The 17,548-nt window shown below is 42.5% G+C and overlaps 2 pseudogenes; one reads left to right on the top strand and one right to left on the bottom strand.

Annotated features, from left to right (window-relative positions):
• The first annotated feature begins 180 nt into the window (after positions 1 to 180).
• Positions 181 to 3,749, top strand: LOC147398232 (homeobox-leucine zipper protein ROC2 pseudogene; annotated as a pseudogene).
• Positions 3,750 to 8,017: 4,268 nt separating this feature from the next.
• On the bottom strand, positions 8,018 to 14,953 carry LOC147398231 (uncharacterized; annotated as a pseudogene).
• Positions 14,954 to 17,548: the final 2,595 nt, after the last annotated feature.

Below are 17,548 nucleotides of genomic sequence, written 5' to 3'. Positions count from 1 at the left end.
CAAGATTAAAGCCATCGGCATGATAAAAACCCAAAATGCATTGATGCACAAAAATGTGGAAATCGGGTCTGGTGAAAACTGTAATTGGCACTAGGGGCAATAAGGGTAAAAAAATAAAAAAAGAAGATAAAATAAGTAAAACATTCAAATACTCCTAGCCCGCATGAGGATAAACTGTGAACGGCTAAAAAAATCAAAAAAGTCAAAAAATATGACACTTGATCTGAGGTCGACCCAAATCTCCAGTCTAAACAAGTTCGAGAGACGCTGGGAGGAGACATAGATCACCTTTTCGAAACAAAAATAATCGAGCCCCATGTCTAAACCACTCTAGACAAACCTACCGTAACATTTTTGTATCTTTCCACTACCATTAGCCTAAGCCAACGTTTCGTCCCACTAAAAGTCCTTTTTGATTAGGAAATGTTCCAAGGCAACATGATGACAGTGGTAACACCAATGATTTCGTGACTTGGTCCGGACCTCAAAATCTTGTTAATCGTAGGAAGACTCGAGAAGGGAATCCAGGTCTGATATTCGAAAAAAAAAATTCTCGAAGTGTAGAGTAGTCGAGCTCGCGGCTCAACTTGAGTTGTCGAACCATGAATAGTCATTGGAAAACTCGAGAGGGGAATCTAGATCTATTACTTAAGAAATAGTGCCACTACAAGAGTAGAATCATCAATCTCACGGATCAACTTGAGTCACCAAGTACCCAAGTCACAGAGACTCCGAGCAGAATTGTAGTGAAAAATTAAAAAATATAAGCATGGTCTGAAATGGGCATAGTGAAAACTTGAAAGGGTGCTATGAGTAAAAAAATTAGATTAAGGTAAGATCAAAGCCACCGGCCCGATGAAAACCCAAAAGGCATTGATGCGCAAAAATGTGGAAACCGGGTCTGGTGAAAATCGTAATTGGCACCAATGGCAATAAGGGTAAAAAAAAAAAAAAAGAACTCCTGGTCCGCAAGAGTATAAACTATGAACAGCAAAATCTCGAGACCCAAACAGATAATAGTCTTCCAATACCAGGGCACTGGGAATGACTCTAAAGTAACCAAAAGAGCAATTGACATTTATATCCTCTGTGGTTGGCAAACACACCAAGATCGTCATAACCAAATATTTTACAAACTCTGAATTTATCGTACTCATTTGATAAAGACATTTCACAAAATTGCAGAAGGAAAAACTACTATTTTGATCGATGATGAAGAATCTAGGTCTTATTCAAACTTCAAGTTTTCAAAGCATTAGATACACCTGAGGCCAAGTAAGTACAAAACCTATTTTCTTTGCATTAATCTTTCAACATTTTGCATACATTCAGATAATGAAAAGAAAATACAAAAAGAGTGAATACAACGCAGTCAATCAAACATCATGAAAGAAGAGTCAAGACGATTCTCCAAAGCATGGATCCAAGCAGCCTGACTTATCATCACTTTTTCAATGTTCGAAGCATCACGACTCACTAGACAAGATGCGAAGGCATCGAAAGCAAAGACCCCGAGCAAGCCCCTCCTAAGATCACTCTTCGGGCCTACTGAGGTAGATAAACCAAGAGTTTATAAGAATAGCCCAACTAGGGAAATCGTTGTGGGTGTATGGCCTTGATCGTGCTTATGAGATTCTAAGTAAAGATGAGTATATACAAACATCCCTGAGGGGAGTTGGGCCAAAATCATTTGGATTAAAGTCAGAAGCTTCTCGAGAAATGGCCATTGTTATCATGAATTGCATTAACCTTGTTAAGATCTTTATGGATGTGAATCAGTGGTCCACTGTATTTTCTAGCATTGTTTCAAAAGCCATGAATTTAGAAGTCCTATCAACCGATGTAGCAGAAAACTATAATGGAGCCCTCCAAGTGATGACAACAGAATTTCAAGTCCCTTCACCTTTGGTTCTGACTTGAGAGAGTTTCTTTGTAAGGTATTGTAAACAACATGCTGAGGGGATTTGGATGGTGGTAGATGTCTCCTTAGATCATTTGTGTCCTAACCCGATATCGAGATGTCAAATTTGTGTCCTAGCCCGATATCGAGATGTCAAAGAAGGCCATCAGGCTATTTAATCCAAGATATGCTAAATGGTTACTCCAAGGTCATACGGGTTGAACGAGTAGGAGTGGATGAAAAAATAGTTCATAGTATATAAAGAACACTGGTTAACTCCAGCCTTGGGTTTGGCACAAAGCATTGGATTACCACCTTAGATCGATAATGGGAACGCCTTGCAAGGGTTATGGCTAGTAACATGCTGGCAGGAGATGTTGGTGTGATCACAAGTCAAGAAGGATGAAAGTGTATGTTGAAGTTGGCTGAGAAAATGGTGATGAGTTTTTGCTCTGGTGTGAGTGCTTCCACCGCTCACACATGGACAACATTATCGGGAAGTGGAGCTGAAAATGTAAGAGTCATGATTAGAAAAATCATAAATGATCCCGGCAAGCCTCCTGGTATTGTGTCAAGTGCAGCTACTTCCTTCTGGCTTCCAATCCCACCAAAGAGAGTTTTCAACTTCCTTCGAGATGAGAACTTGAAAAGTTAGTGGGACATTCTTTCTAATGGCGGTACTGTTCAAGAAATAACACATATTGCTAATGGTAGAGATCTCCGTAACTGTGTCTCTCTACTACGAGTTAATACTCCAAATTCCAGCCAGAGCAACATGTTGATATTACAAGAGAGTAGCATCGATGCGACGGGCTCTTTTGTAATCTATGCTCCTGTTGATATTGTTGCAATGACCGTGGTTCTAAATGGGGGAGACCCAGACTATGTAGCACTCCTTCTCCCTAGTTTTGTTATATTCCACGATGGGCTAACAGTAAATAGAGGTAGAATTACTGAAGTTGGGTTTGGTGGATCTCTACTGATTATCGCATTCTAGATCTTGGTCGATTCAGCTCCAATTACAAAACTTTCTCTTGGATTTGTTGCGACTGCTAACAACCTCAGTGTTTGCACCGTTGAAAGGATCAAAGGTATCATTACAAGGGACAATGCATGAATTGAGAGGGTTAACTTATGATAAAAATAGAGCAAGATCGACTGTGGACACGGGATTTTCAATATTTTCAAAAACATCCCTCCACTTTGGGGTGTTTTGGAGTCGCCACCATTCAAATTTGACAAAAGGGTGTGAATGGTCACCCGAAGTTGTATTTCTTGAAAAACATGTCACTTTGGACATATGATGACTCTCGTTGGATAATGCATGTTTGGTCCAACCTTGATTCAAAGGTAAGGGGGTCCATTTATGGAGTAGGGAAGGTGTTAGGCACCCTACTCCATCCACGTAATGTGGTAACCTCGGATTCGGTTTTTTGAAATAAAAAGAAAGTAAAAATGAAAGAAAATCGATGTGTGCCCTCAAGTGTGGGGTTTCGATGTTGGTTCAAATCATTGAGGGCACCCTTATGAAGAAGGGGCCCTTTGGTGATTTAGACCATAGTGGGGTGTGTGCAAATGTGTAGAGAAAGGGAGAGTAGATGAGGGAAGTTGAGGGGGGTGTTCTTGGTCCAAACCCACCTTGTTCCTTCCTTGACTTCCTTTGACTTCCTTTGATTTCTTTTTCCTTGCTTGACTTGTTTGAGAGAAGGTTGAGAGTTGAGAGTTGAGAGTTGGGTGTTGAGAGTAGAGCAAGAGTAGAGAGTTGAGGTGAGTTGTAATTTTTTAGAGTTTTTTTGCCAAAGTTTCATTAGTTCTTGTAAGGAGAGAATGAAGGGGTTTTTATAGAAGTTGGAGGGTTATTTTAGGGGTATAATGGGGTGAAGGATTGAGAAGTGATAGAATGGTATGGGGTTTAAGAGAAGGGTGGGTGTAATTTGATGGAGGTTGGAGGGTATTTAGGGAAGGGGGGTTAAATGGGTTGGATCTTTAAACCCATTTGGGTTGAGTGTTAGATGGAGGAGAATTGATGAGAGTGGTTGAGAGGATGAGATTGTTTAAAGGGGGTAATTAATTGGTAGTTGTGATTAAGTGGTGTTTGGTTTTAAGAGAATGGAGGATTTAATGGGGTGGTTGATGATATTTTGAGAGGGTGAGGGAGATGATGACATGTGTCAAAGTTGATGAAAGAAGGGTGAGGGATGATGAGTTGATGGGAAATGATGAGTGTTTGATTTGAGAGGATGGGTGTAGGTGTAGGTTGTAGAGATGGATTTTGTAGGAAATGATGGGAGTAGATTAGGGGAGGGTGATAGGTTATAAGTGTTTGATTTGAGAGAATGGATAGGATAGGTTAGAGTAGAGTTATGGGTTGAATTAATTTTTGGAGGGAAGTAATGGAGTTGGTTGGTTGGATTGGATGAGGGAGGTGGAAGGGGGTAATGACATGTGTCATATTAGGTGATTGGTTGTGATGTTGGGCTTGGGTAGAGAATTGGGTTTGGGTTGAATGATTTGGGCTTGGGTAGAGTGTTTGGTTGGACTTAGGTTGTTGGTTGAATAGGAATGGATTTGGGTTGAGTTGAATAGGCTTGGATAATGGATTTGGACTTATGTTGGATTGAGTTGAGTTGGGTTTAGAAGGATGGTAAGGGATTTGGTTCGTGGGCCACGTGAAAGGCCTTGGGCCGTTTATTAAAAATAAGATGACAAAATTTATTGGATTTTTGGTAGGTTTGGGCTTCGGAGCCCATTCTGATTTTTGCTATTTTTGGGGCATTTTGCGTCGAGGGCCCGATCAAATTTGGGTGTCTACAGCTGCCCCTCTTTGCAGGAATTGCGTGAAAAGAACTGCAAAGAATAGACGAAACCCTGATTTGTACGGGCCCGAGGATTTTGCTCAGACAAGTTTGAAAATACTGATTTGATTTGACAAATTTGATGGTAAGAAGTGGCTACCCAAGCACGGGGTCTGACAGGGTGAGCCTTTTGATTTCCTCGACCTCGTGGCGCGGAGCTCGTGTGAGGTCTCGGATTTGTGGTAGTTTGGAGAAAAACTTTGAAACGGGAGTTTTCTAAAAAGTCTTGGACAAATGAATTGAGCTTTTGCAAAAATGCTGTTTTTCGATTTTTTTGATTTTTTTTGATTTTTTGATTTTTTTGATTTTTTTTTTTTTTTTTTTGATTTTTTGATTTTTAATGGTGCAAGCAATATGGCTGTTAACTGTTGCCACAAGATCCAAGAGAGAGTTTTGCTGTTGTTGGACCACATGCAATATGGTTGTTAACAACTATCACTGATCCAAAAGAGAGTTTTGCTGTTGTTGGACCACATGCAATATGGTTGTTAACAGCTATCACTGATCCAAGAGAGAGTTTTGCTGTTGTTGGACCACATGCAATATGGTTGTTAACAGCTGTCACTGATCCAAGAGAGAGTTTTGCTGTTGGACCACAAGCTAATCCCCTCGGCATGTTGTTTACAATACCTTAGGAACTCTCTCAAGTCGAAATCAGAGGTATAGGGACTTGAAATTCTGCTGTCATCACTTGAAGGGCTCCATTATAGTTTTCTGCTAATCTGTTGATACGACCTCAAGAGTCATTGCTCTTGAAACAGTGTTAGAAAACACGGTGGACCACTGATTCACATCCATAAGGATCTCAACAAGGTTAATGTGATTCATGATAACAACGGCGGTCTCTCGAGAAACTTCTGACTTCAATCCAAATGGTTTTGGCCCAATTCCCCTCGGGAATGTTTGCATGTACTCATCTCCACTTAGAGTCTCATAAGCATGATCAAGGTTATGTACCCACAATGGTTCCCCTAAGTAGGCCCGGAGAGTGATCTTAGGAGAGGCTTGCTCAAGGTCATGGTTTTGATGCCTTCGCGTCTTACCTGATGAGTCATGATGTTTTGGATGCTGAGGTAGTGATGATGGGAAAAGTTGCCCGAATTTGTGCCTTAGGAGAGAGATTTGCTTCTTTCTTCATTTCTCGTCGAGATGCATGATTGGCACCATTCTTTTTTCTTTTATCAATTTTTTTTTTTTTTTTTTATGAAAAGAAAATAGGTTTTTTACTTATTTGGCCTCAGGTATATCTATTGTTTTGAAAACATGAAGTTTGAGTAAGTCCTAGATTTTTCATCACTGGCCAAAATAGTAGTTTTGAAAATATTTGCACTTTTGGTGATTTATCTTTGTCGAATTGATATTGTAGACCCAAAATATGAAGACTTTTTGAAAAACCTTTGTTATCTCGATGATATTTGTATTTTTGCCAACTACTGAGGATGTAGATGTCAGCAGTTCTCAGGCTCTTTTTAGAGTCATCCCCAGTGCCCAAGTATTGGGTGAATATCGATTGAGCAATGGGACTTAGGATTTTGGGAAATTTTTACCGTTCACTGTTTATACTCATGCGGGCCAGGAGTTGTTCATTTTATTTTATTTTTATTTATTTATTTATTTATTTTATTATTATTTTTTAAAATTGTTTTTTTCCCTTATTGCCCCTGGTGCCAGTTACGGTTTTCACCAGACCCGGTTTCCACATTTTTGCGCATCGACGCCTTTTTGGGTTTTCATCGTGCCGGTGGCTTTAATCTTGCCATAGTCTGATTTTTTTACTCATAGCGCCCTTTCGAGTTTTCACTATGCCCTTTCAGAGTATGCTTGTATTTTTTTGGATTTTTACATTACAAATCTTGTTTGGAGCCTCTGCGTCTTTGTGGCTTGGTGATTCAAGTTGAGCTGCGAGATCGACGACTCTACTCTTGTAGTGGCGCTCTTTCTTGAGTAACAGATCTAGATTCCCCTCTCGAATTTGCTGACGACTATTCGTGGTTCGGCAACTCAAGTTGAGCAGCGAGATCGGCTACTCTACACTCGCGTCTTCCAACGACTAATCAGACTTGAGGTCCGGATCAAGCTGCCGGATCATTGGTGCTACCACCGTCACTATGATGCCTCAGAACGTTCCCTGATCCGAAAGGACTTTTGATAGGACGAAGGGTTGGCTAAGGCTGAGTGTAGTGGAAAGGTACAAAAAGGTTAAGGTAGGTTCGTCTAGAGTGGGTTAAACTTGGGGGTTCGTCTATTTTTGTTTCGAAAAGGTGATCTATGTCTCCTCACAGCGTCTCTCGAACTTGTTTAGGCTGGAGATTTGGGTCTAGCTCAGATCAAGTGTCCGAGTTTTTTTGAATTTTTTGAATTTTTTTGTATTTTAGCCGTTCACAGTTTATCCTCATGCGGGCCAGGAGTAACTTGTTGTTTTGACTTTCTGATTTTCTTTTCTTTTGTTTCTCTTTTTTTTTTTTTTTTTTTTTTGTAACGTTGACTTGCCCCAGTCTTTAGGTTAAGAAATGAACGTGATGGCTCAAAGGGGTTGACTAGGGTTAGATAGTTATTTTTAGGATAGCAAAGATGGCCTTTCGTCATCTCAGGGTCAAATCTTAGACGTAGTACTTCTTAACGGTGTCAGCATTGATCGGTTGAGGGAAGACTTGTCCGTCCATCTCTGTAAGGATCAAAGCTCCTCCCGTCATCATCTTCTGCACAATGAATGGTCCCTCGTAGTTTGGTCTGAATTTTCCCCTAGCATCTTCTTGTATCGGTAAGATCTTTTTCAAGACAAGGTCTCCTGGTGAGAAATTTCGAGGTTTGACTTTCTTATTGTAGGCTCGAGCTATTCGTTTATGATAAATATGTCCGTGGCAAATGGCTGCAAGGCGTTTTTCTTCAATCAGATTTAATTGATCAAACCGAGCTTGAACCCATTCTGTTTCATCCAACTCTGCTTCTTTTAAGATTCGGAGGGAGGGAATCTCAACTTCAACGGGTAAGACTGCTTCCATTCCATAGACCAGTGAATACGGAGTTGCCCCGGTTGAAGTTCGAAATGAAGTCCGATAAGCGTGGAAGACAAAAGGTAACATGTCGTGCTAATCCTTGTAAGTGACTGCCATCTTCTCGATGATTCTTTTGATATTCTTGTTGGCAGCTTCAACTGCTCCGTTCATTTTAGGCCTATAAGGTACAGAGTTGTGATGAGTGATCTAGAAGTCTTCGCACATCTTGATCATGTCCTTGTTTTTGAAGTTCTTAGCGTTGTCTGTTACCAATCCGCTGGGAAGTCCATATCTGTAGATGATATTGTTCTTAACAAACTTCAGAACAGTGCTCTTGGTGACATTTGCATAAGAAGCTGCTTCTACCCATTTCGTAAAGTAATCGATAGCGACTAGGATGAAGCGGTGCCCATTTGAAGCTTTTGGCGAAATCTGTCCAATAACGTCCATGCCCCAGAGTGAGAAGGGCCAAGGAGTAGTCATATTGTGCAACTCTGAAGGTGGCGCGTTGATCTTATTGGCATAAATCTGGCAGAGATGGCATTTACGGACATGTTGATAGCAATCACTTTCCATTGTTGTCCAGTAATATCCCATTCTCATGATCTTCTTAGCAAGCATGTGACCATTCATGTGAGGTCCGTAGACTCCATCATGTACGGTTTCGATCAATCGTTTTGCTTCTATTTCTGCCACACATCGGAGTAAGACTTCATGGTGTGATTTCTTATACAGAATGCCATTGCTTAGGAAGAATTGTCCTGCTAGCTTCTGAATAGTCCTTCGATCATTAGATGTTGCGTCTGATGGGAGAGTTCGGTCTTCGAGATAGGCTTTGATGTCTGAGTACCAAGGCTTTTCTTCAGATTCTTCAACTTCGACGGGTAGGCAGTAAGCTGGCTCATCTTGAAGTCCAATCTCAATAGGGTCAATGATTAAATCTTCTGAGATACTGATCATAGAAGCGAGCGTTGCTAGTGCATCAGCAAACTGATTCTTAGCTCTCGGCATATAAGTGAATGAGATTCTATCGAAGCATGAGCTTAGCTCTTCGAGATACTCATGGTAAGGGATCAATCTCTGCTCTCGAGTCTTCCATTCTCCAGTCGTCTGATAGACTACTAGGCCTTAATCTCCGAAAACATCGATCTCATCTACCTCGAGATCCAGTGCCGCTTTCAACCCTGCTATGCACGCTTCGTATTCAGCGTCGTTGTTAGAACATTGGAAGTTCAGTCTGATTGCAATGGGCACGTGGGACCCATCTGGTTTGATCAAGACTGCCCCTATTCCGTTCCCTTTTTGATTTGCTGCTCCGTCGAAGTACATTTTCCATCCTGGTTCTTCATCATCGTCCTCAATCTCAGTGAGCAATATGGCTTCATCAGGAAAGTTTGTCTTTAATGGTTCGTAATCAGGCAATGGATGCTCTACTAAATGGTCGGCAATGGCTTGCCCTTTGATGGCCTTTTGAGTGACATAGGTGATGTCGAACTCAGATAGTAGTAATTGCCATTTTGCAGTACGACCTGTCAGTGCTGGTTTTTCGAAGAGATACTTGAGCGGGTCCATTCGAGCAATGAGCATGGTCGAGTAGCTGAGGAGATAGTGGCGTAGTCGTTGGGATGCCCAGACCAATGCGCAGCAAGTCTTCTCGAGTGCCGAATACTTTGCCTCATAATCAGTGAACTTTTTGCTGAGATAGTAAATGGCTTGCTCTTTTCTGCCTGACTCATCGTGTTGCCCCAGTACACAGCCCATAGACGTTTCTTGCACCGAGATGTACAACAGTAAGGGTCGTCCTGGCGTAGGAGGAATCAAAACTGGTGGATTGAGCAGATATTTCTTTATCTTGTCGAAGGCTTCTTGACAGTCTTCGTTCCATGCTTTCGGCATATCTTTTCTGAGTAGCTTAAATACTGGTTCACAGATAGGCGTGAGTTGTGCGATGAATCTGCTGATATATTGTATTCTACCCAGAAATGCTCGGACATCCTTTTCTGATACCGGTGCTTTCATTTCAAGAATGTACTTGGTCTTTGCTGGATCTATCTCAATGCCTCTTCTACTAACGATGAAGCCCAATAGTTTGCCTGATGTTGCCCCAAAGACACACTTTGCTGGATTGAGCCTTAAGCTGTACTTTCTTAGCCTGTCGAACAACTTTTTCAGATTTACCAGATGGTCTTCTTTTATGCCTGATTTAGCGATCATATCATCTACGTAGACTTCCATTTCCTTGTGGATCATGTCGTGGAATAAAGCCGTCATTGCACGTTGATAAGTTACCCCTGCGTTTTTAAGCCCAAACGGCATGACTTTGTAATGAAACGTGCCCCAGGGTGTAATGAATGTTGTTTTCTCTTGGTCTTCTTTTGCCATTTTTATCTGATTATATCCGGAAAAACCATCCATGAATGAGAACATACCATGCCCCGCTGTGCTATCGACTAGAGTATCGATGTGAGGTAATGGAAAATCGTCCTTAGGACTGGTTTTGTTCAAATCCCGATAGTCGACACACATTCGTACTTTCCCGTCCTTCTTTGGTACCGGAACGACATTGGCTAGCCATTCGGGGTATGTGGAGACTGTGAGAAATCCTGCTTGGAACTGTTTCATCACTTCGTCTTTGACTTTGAGTGTCCATTCTGGCTTGAGTCTTCTCAATTTTTGCTTGATCGGCTTGTTCCCAGGAGCGAGCGGCAGTTTGTGAACAACGAGATCTGTGTCTAAACCAGGCATATCTTTGTAAGACCAGGCGAAGATGTCTTGATAGTTACGCAATAGTTCAATCATTTCTTCTTTTTGCTGAGGGGTTAACAAGGCTCAGATTTTTACAACACGTGGGTCATCTTCAGTGCCAAGATTGACAGAGTCTGTATCCTCAATGTTTGGCTGAACACCTTTTTCATGTCGTTCTAAAAGGTCCTTGATTTCTTTAGGAGGGTATTCCACTTCGTCCTCAGACTCTTCCTCAATTCCCATGAGATCGAAGTCGAGTTCGAGATCGAAGTCATACTCGTCCTTTTCATATTCTGTTCTGTCCAAAGGTCCATCCGATTGAGACAAACCCCTTAAATTCTGAGAAAACTCTTTTTTGGATTTTTGGAATATATCAATTTTTTTGAGATTTTGAAAACTTTTTGATTTTTTTCTTTTTTGAAGACTTTTTGATTTTTTCGGTTTTTGAAGAATTTTTGATTTTTTTGGTTTTTGAGTACTATTTTCTGGACATCTGAAATAAGAAGAGCAGTCATGTATTAGTAAAGATAGGGAGCCCTCAAAACAGTCTTTACCCGAGGACTCGGGCTCGTTATGATCCTCGGGCAAACTAATGTCGCCTAACAGCGTTTTTTTATAGAGGCTATGGTAGCCTCAAGGGTTAGGGGGAATTCCTCCCAATTGTTCAGAGTCTCTCCTTCTCTGAGTGGGTGGATGAGATGTGAGAGTGATTTGTTGGGTGATTTGGTTGGTGGTTCGGAGATAACCATGATCTCCGATTGATCTTTGTTGTTGTCAGGTTGGGGCACAGTCCCTCCCAAACTCAGTGGGATGACGACTGATGCCCAGTCGATGCCGGTGGGAAAAGGTGATTCGTTCCCTTGGCTGGTAATGATTTCCACTTTGATGGATGTTGGAGCGGTCTCCGATGGACTTTCTTCGGAATCCCCATTGAACAAAATGTCAATGCCTTCTACGAAGGATGATTGGGACTCGACGATTGGGTCTTTGTGCAGTGGTGCGATATTTACCTTTTTTGGCCTTTTTGCCCGTGGTGGTTCTGATAAGTTGTTGGGTCTGATATGGGACTTTGAGAAGCTAACACTAATGTGAGGGACTCGGCCCGGGTTCCAGACATTCGATTCCCGATTTTTCTTTCTTGCTAGTCGAAGTTCTTTCTTCTTTTCTTTCATTTCTGCTATATCCTTCTTTGTGGGCCTGAACCCTAGACCAAAATAAGGAGTATATTTGCTTGCTTCGACTGGTGTAGCTCTTCCTCTTCCCCCTGGTCCTAACCCTTGCTTGGGCCGGTAACCTCCCCTTTTCATGACCCGACCAACCATAATGTTCGCTCTCGATAGCTTTGCCTTTACCTTCTCCTTTCCCTTCTCGATGTGGTTGACAGCCGCGAATTGGTACGAATGGTAGAGTGCCTTGTCCTTCGTTATCTCTATATCAATGAAAGGCACGTCTGGGGCTCTCCCAGCTGGAATAAGGTTCTCTGCCAATACTGATATCATCCTCTGCCCCATGATAAATTTGACTCTTTGGTGCAACGAGGAAGGCATAGCCCCAGCAGTATGGATCCATGGTCTACCCAATAGTAAGTTGAATGTCGTTGGTATCTCCATGACCTCGAACGTTACTTCGAACGTACATGGGCCTATTGTGATTGGTAATTCTACTTCGCCCAGCGAGTCCCTTTTCGAACTATTGAACCCTCGAACAACCTTGTTGTTGGGCTTCACATGCGACCAATCGGCACTCAGCTTTCGGAAGGTCTCAAGTGGACAAACATTAAGCGCTGAGCCGTTGTCAATCAGCACCCTGGCAACCATCATGCCCTTGCATATGACCATAATGTTTAGTGGCTCGATGTGCCCCGTTCCTTCAGGTGTAAACTCATTTTCTATGAAGATAATAGGATTGGAGGCCATGATCTGGCCGACTGTTTGCTCTAACTGCGCCGGTGTCGTGGTCGAAGGTACATGTGATCCCCTTAGGACTTTCAACAATGCCTCTTGGTGCTCTTCTGACTTTTGCATCAAACCCAGAATACTGATTTGAGCTGGCTGTTTGTTTAGCTGGTCTACGATATTGTGCTCTCTCTTGAGAACAAGCTTAATGAAGTCGGCAGCTTCTTGGTCTGTCACTTTCACTTTTTCTTCCGTCTTCTCCTCCTTGTACAGTTTACCCTTTCCCTTTGCTTCCCTTTTTTCTTCGTCGGTCACCTCTTTTGTAGTCTCTTTGCTTTCTTCCCTGATTTTTATCCCATTTTTTCATATTTTCTGACATTTTCCTGCCCTGATTATACGGCCGATATCAGCCACCATTGTTTTCTTCATTGTTTCGACCCCGTTGTTTGTGGTGATAATGGTTTCATAGCTCCAAGGAATTGCTTGATCGGAACTATAGGGGAATGATTTAGGTGAGAGTATGGTTATGGGAGGTGGGTCGGGCTTCACATTGAGAATGAGAGGTGGTGGTAATGATTTGGATGTAGTGATGGTAGGGGGAGTTATGTGAGGATTCGATGGAGTGTATGGAATGACGAGTGGTGGACGTGGAGATGAAATGTACGGTATATGGAGGGGGGGTCGAGTTGATCCTTGGGAATATGGTGGTGTGTAGGGTATAACAAGGGGAGGCCGGGTTGAATTTTGATGATGGGATAATCCGTAAGGTATGACTAAAGGTGGTCGGGTGGTAGTATTTTGATGAGTGGGATGGATGGTGAGGTTGGCCATTCTGAGAGGTAGTTGTGAATTCTGCGATGAATCTGCATAGTGGTTGACTGTGTTAACCGTTGACGTCCTTGATTCGTTTGTGAAGTGTACCCTGATTTTTTCCCCGATAGGTGCTATCAGATCCGAGGGATTGAAGTCGAGTTCTCCACAAATGACATTTACCCTGTGCCCACTCCCCTCCTCATTATGAGTAGGCAGGGGGTTTTGATTAATATTCTGTTGTTGGGGCAGGTTGGCAGGCCCACCCAATATGATGGCTTTTCGATCAATCAGATTCTGCACTTGGTGTTTGAGCTGCCAACACTGATCAGTGGAATGCCCTGGTGCACCCATATGAAACTCACAGAAGAGGTTGGGATTGTACCCCACTCCTTTAGAAGCTTCTGGGTTCGGTGGTCTTTTAGTAAGATACTCTCCCTGTAATAATGTGGGAAGTAGTTCTGACAACGTCATTGGTAACTTGGTGAACACTCTGTTAACCCTGTTCGGTCTTGCTTGTTGATTCTGCCCATACTGTTGCGTTGGCTGTGCTGGCATGGCTTGTGGAGGAACCATCCGGAATGGATTTTGTGGCGCCGGAGCCCAGGCTGCTCGAGGAACTGGTGTCCAAGGGACTTGTGGTGCTTGTGGCCTTTGAACTGGTGCTTGAATAAAGATAGGTTGGCTGGGTTGTACATTGTTGACTTGAGGCTCATCTTTTTTCTTGACTAATGGCATTGGTTTCTTCAGTGTCGATGTCCCTGCTGCTGCGCTTAGGGCTGTGAAGTCAAATATTAGACCGGTTCGAATCCCGTCCTCGACCCGGTCTGCCACTTGAACCAAATTAGAAAAAGTGCCCGTAGTATGACCTACCAGATGGGTGTAGAAGGAATTCTCCAATGTAGAGATAAATGTGGTGTTCATCTCTTGTTCTGTCATGGCTGGTCGTACTTGGGAAGCTGACTCTCGCCACCTCTGGGCATACTCTTTCACTGTTTCTTTGTGTTTCCTCGTCATTCGTGCCATATCATTTCTATCCAAACCAACATCTATATTAAACCTGTAGTTGTGCCAGAACATTTCAGCCAAGTCCTGCCAGTTCTTGATAAGTGAGTGGTCCAACCCCGAGAACCATTTGAGTGCCGGCCCTGTTAAACTTCTCTGAAATAACTGTACTAGCAATGTGTCGTCCTCGCCATATTGGCACATCGATCCACAATACAATTTGAGGTGCGACAAAGGACACCCAACCCCTTTATACTTTTCAAATTCCGGGCATTTGAACTTAGCCAGCAGTTGTGCGTTAGGGTAAAAGCAAAGGTCCCTAAATCTTGTCCCTTCTAAAGTATTTGTACCCTTCATTCGTCTTATTTCTTCCTGGAGGGACTCGATCTGTTGGGCCATTTTGTCATCTGTAGAACTTTTGGCTTCGGGAACCCTGAAGTTATACTCATCGTCAGGGATCACCACCGGAGGTGGTTGATTCTGTGGGATGTAGAGTGGAGGGCCCTGGTATACTGGTACAACAGGAGGCGGGGTGGCCTGTTGATCTAGTCGTGTTTGTTCAGGGAGTTCAGGGTTTGACCCAGATGCTTGGTGTTGAGCTGCCTGTGCTTGTAGAAAATTAGTGCTACTCAGAACGGCTGTTAAGATTTGTTCCTGCCTTTTCGTTGTTTCTAACAGCTTTGCTATCATAGCATTAGCCTCGGCCAGTTCATTCGTAACGGGCTGTGGGTCATCTGAATTACTCATTGTTGATGAAGATGATCGAAGAAAGTATGGAGGCTTCTCGGGATGTTTGTACTTTTTTCGTTTGGCCACCTGTGGGTACAGAACACCAAGTGTTACTATCTTACTTATCAAAAGGGAAAATGCATGATGTTTTATTACGTCCAGTAATTATTGGGGATGGTACTTAAAAGTGAAATTTAGTTAGGTGAATTTGAAAATGTGGTTTATCAGCGCAGAGCTGGATCGTTTGGAAGAAAAAAGAATTACATCAGCCAGAGCTGGCATCGACACGGAGTCGGTAAAGTATTTTGAAAGTTACATCAGCACGGAGCTGGCATCGACACGGAGTCGGTAAAGCACTTTAAAAGAACTTACATCAGCACAGAGCTGGCATCGACATGGAGTCGGTAAAACAGTTGAAAAGAAATTACATCAGCACGGAGCTGGCATCGACACGGAGTCGGTAAAGCATTTTAAAAGAAATTACATCAGCACGGAGCTGGCATCGACACGGAGTCGGTAAAGCATTTTAAAAGAAATTACATCAGCACGGAGCTGGCATCGACACGGAGTCGGTAAAGCATTTTGAAAAGAAATTACATCAGCACGGAGCTGGCATCGACGCGGAGTCGGTAAAGCATTTTAAAATAGTAGTTTCTGAAATAAATCAAGTTGGAAAAATCCATGTTTGTAGTAGCCTCCAATTCAATTCTCTGAAATCATCGCCAGCCAGGCCGATCTCCAAGGAAGAGGCGGCGCACAATGGCACTCTTAAATCACCTTGTTCCCTGAATAGACATAGTCTATCCCCCTCGTATCAACAGGGTAAGATCTTTCTAGGCACCGACTTTGATCAAGGACTGCAATTGGTACTTTCCGAATTTTTTTTTTTTTTTTTTTTTTTTAAGAAAGTTGCATATATTTGAATTGGTTGATCGGTTGTTATCTTTGTTAATTCGATATGGGTCATAGATCTGGTTGAAATGGATCTGGGTCATGGACCCAGTTTGATTGGATCTGGGTCGTGGACAGTTTACATGGATCTGGGTCGTGGACCCAGTTGAAGTGGATCTGGGTCGTGCTCAGCTGAAGTGGATCTGGGTAGTGGACCCAGTTGGATTGGATCTGGGTCGTGCCCAGTTGACATGGATCTGGGTCGTGGACCCAGTTGAAGTGGATCTGGGTCGTGCCCAGCTGAAATGGATCTGGGTCGTGGACCCAGTTGGAGTGGATCTGGGTCGTGGACCTAGTTTGATCGGATCTGGGTCGTAAACCCAGTTGAAAGGATCTGGGTCGTGGACCCAGTTTGGAATGGATTTGGGTTGTGGACCCAGTTTGAAATGGACCTGGGTCGGGGACCCAGTTGGGCATGGATCTGGGCCGTGGATCCATTTTGAAGTGAATAATCGATGAAGGACAAGTTTGATTATGACCGAGATCGATAGTGAGCCACGTTGGGCAAAATTCGTTTGGAGCGGGATCGATTACAAGTGGTAGGCCCTGAGTTTTCTAGTAAAGTGAATCATTTGATCATTTTCAAGCTTTAAAACTCAAAATAAAAAAAAATTTCAAGATTAAAAGTTGTTAAGACTGATGTAAGGAACAAAATGAGCAAAAAAAAAAATTTTTTTTTTTTTTTTTTGGTCCGTTTTTCATGGATGGACTTAACACTTTTTGGCTGGTCCGTGCTTCAAGTACGGACCAGAACATCAAATTTTTTTTTTTTTTGGGTCCGTTTTTCATGCACGGACCTAACACCTTTTGGCTGGTCCGTGCTTCAAGTACGGACCAGAACATCAAATTTTTATTTTTTTTTTTACTGGTCCGTGCTTCATGTACGGACCTAAGAAAATTTGCCCAGTCCATTTTCTAAGCACAAACTTGACAAGATTTCTTGAGTCCGTGCTTCAAGCACGGACCAGAACCTTTTCTGGCCTTCCAACCTTGCTCTGTTTTTTATCCTCATCCCATTTTGGCCCAAAATTTCTGGGTTTTGAGGCACATAGCCTCTGCTTTTTGGCTTGGGCCACAAAAAATGTCACTTTTTTTTTTTTTTTGATGATGCAATTATAAATAAAACGACTTCCCCCTTTTACCTAGGGGGACATAAAACAACATGTAAAATGGGAAACTTCCTAATATCTATACAACTTGCCATCGTGGGCTACAAGAAAAGAAATAAAATTACAACACAAACACGTGGATGGATACGAAATTAAACTTTGGAAACCTTAGTGTCCTTTGTCTATTAGTTACGCTTTGATGCATGCGGTTTGTAGGTAGTTTTCCGGTTACCCATTCTTCAAACCTTGATGGACACCGAAGTGCCCACATCTTAGGTTGGTGAATGGGGTGGATGTTCTCCTCCCAGCCACCCAAAATAGCTATCTCGGGGGCTTGAGAGTACCGGCATCCGGGGTTAGAAATTTAAAGAGGAGGGGGGTAGCTTATGCATAGGGGTATGAATCGCATGTGCATGTGCGTGCATTTTTTTAAAATGTATCCATCCTTACATCCCTTGTCCAAAAATAAAAATAAAGCAAAATATACATGTAAATAAATATTACAAACATTCCCATATGAAACTTGTAAAAAATAAAAAGGAAAGAAAGAAAC

The sequence above is a fragment of the Akebia trifoliata genome, chromosome 7, assembly GCF_017979445.1.
Source record: "Akebia trifoliata isolate Shusen 1 chromosome 7, ASM1797944v1, whole genome shotgun sequence".
In the NCBI taxonomy this organism is placed as follows: Eukaryota; Viridiplantae; Streptophyta; class Magnoliopsida; order Ranunculales; family Lardizabalaceae; genus Akebia; species Akebia trifoliata.
Note: the sequence above shows the minus strand (reverse complement) of the source record. Positions and strands in the feature narration are given on the sequence as shown.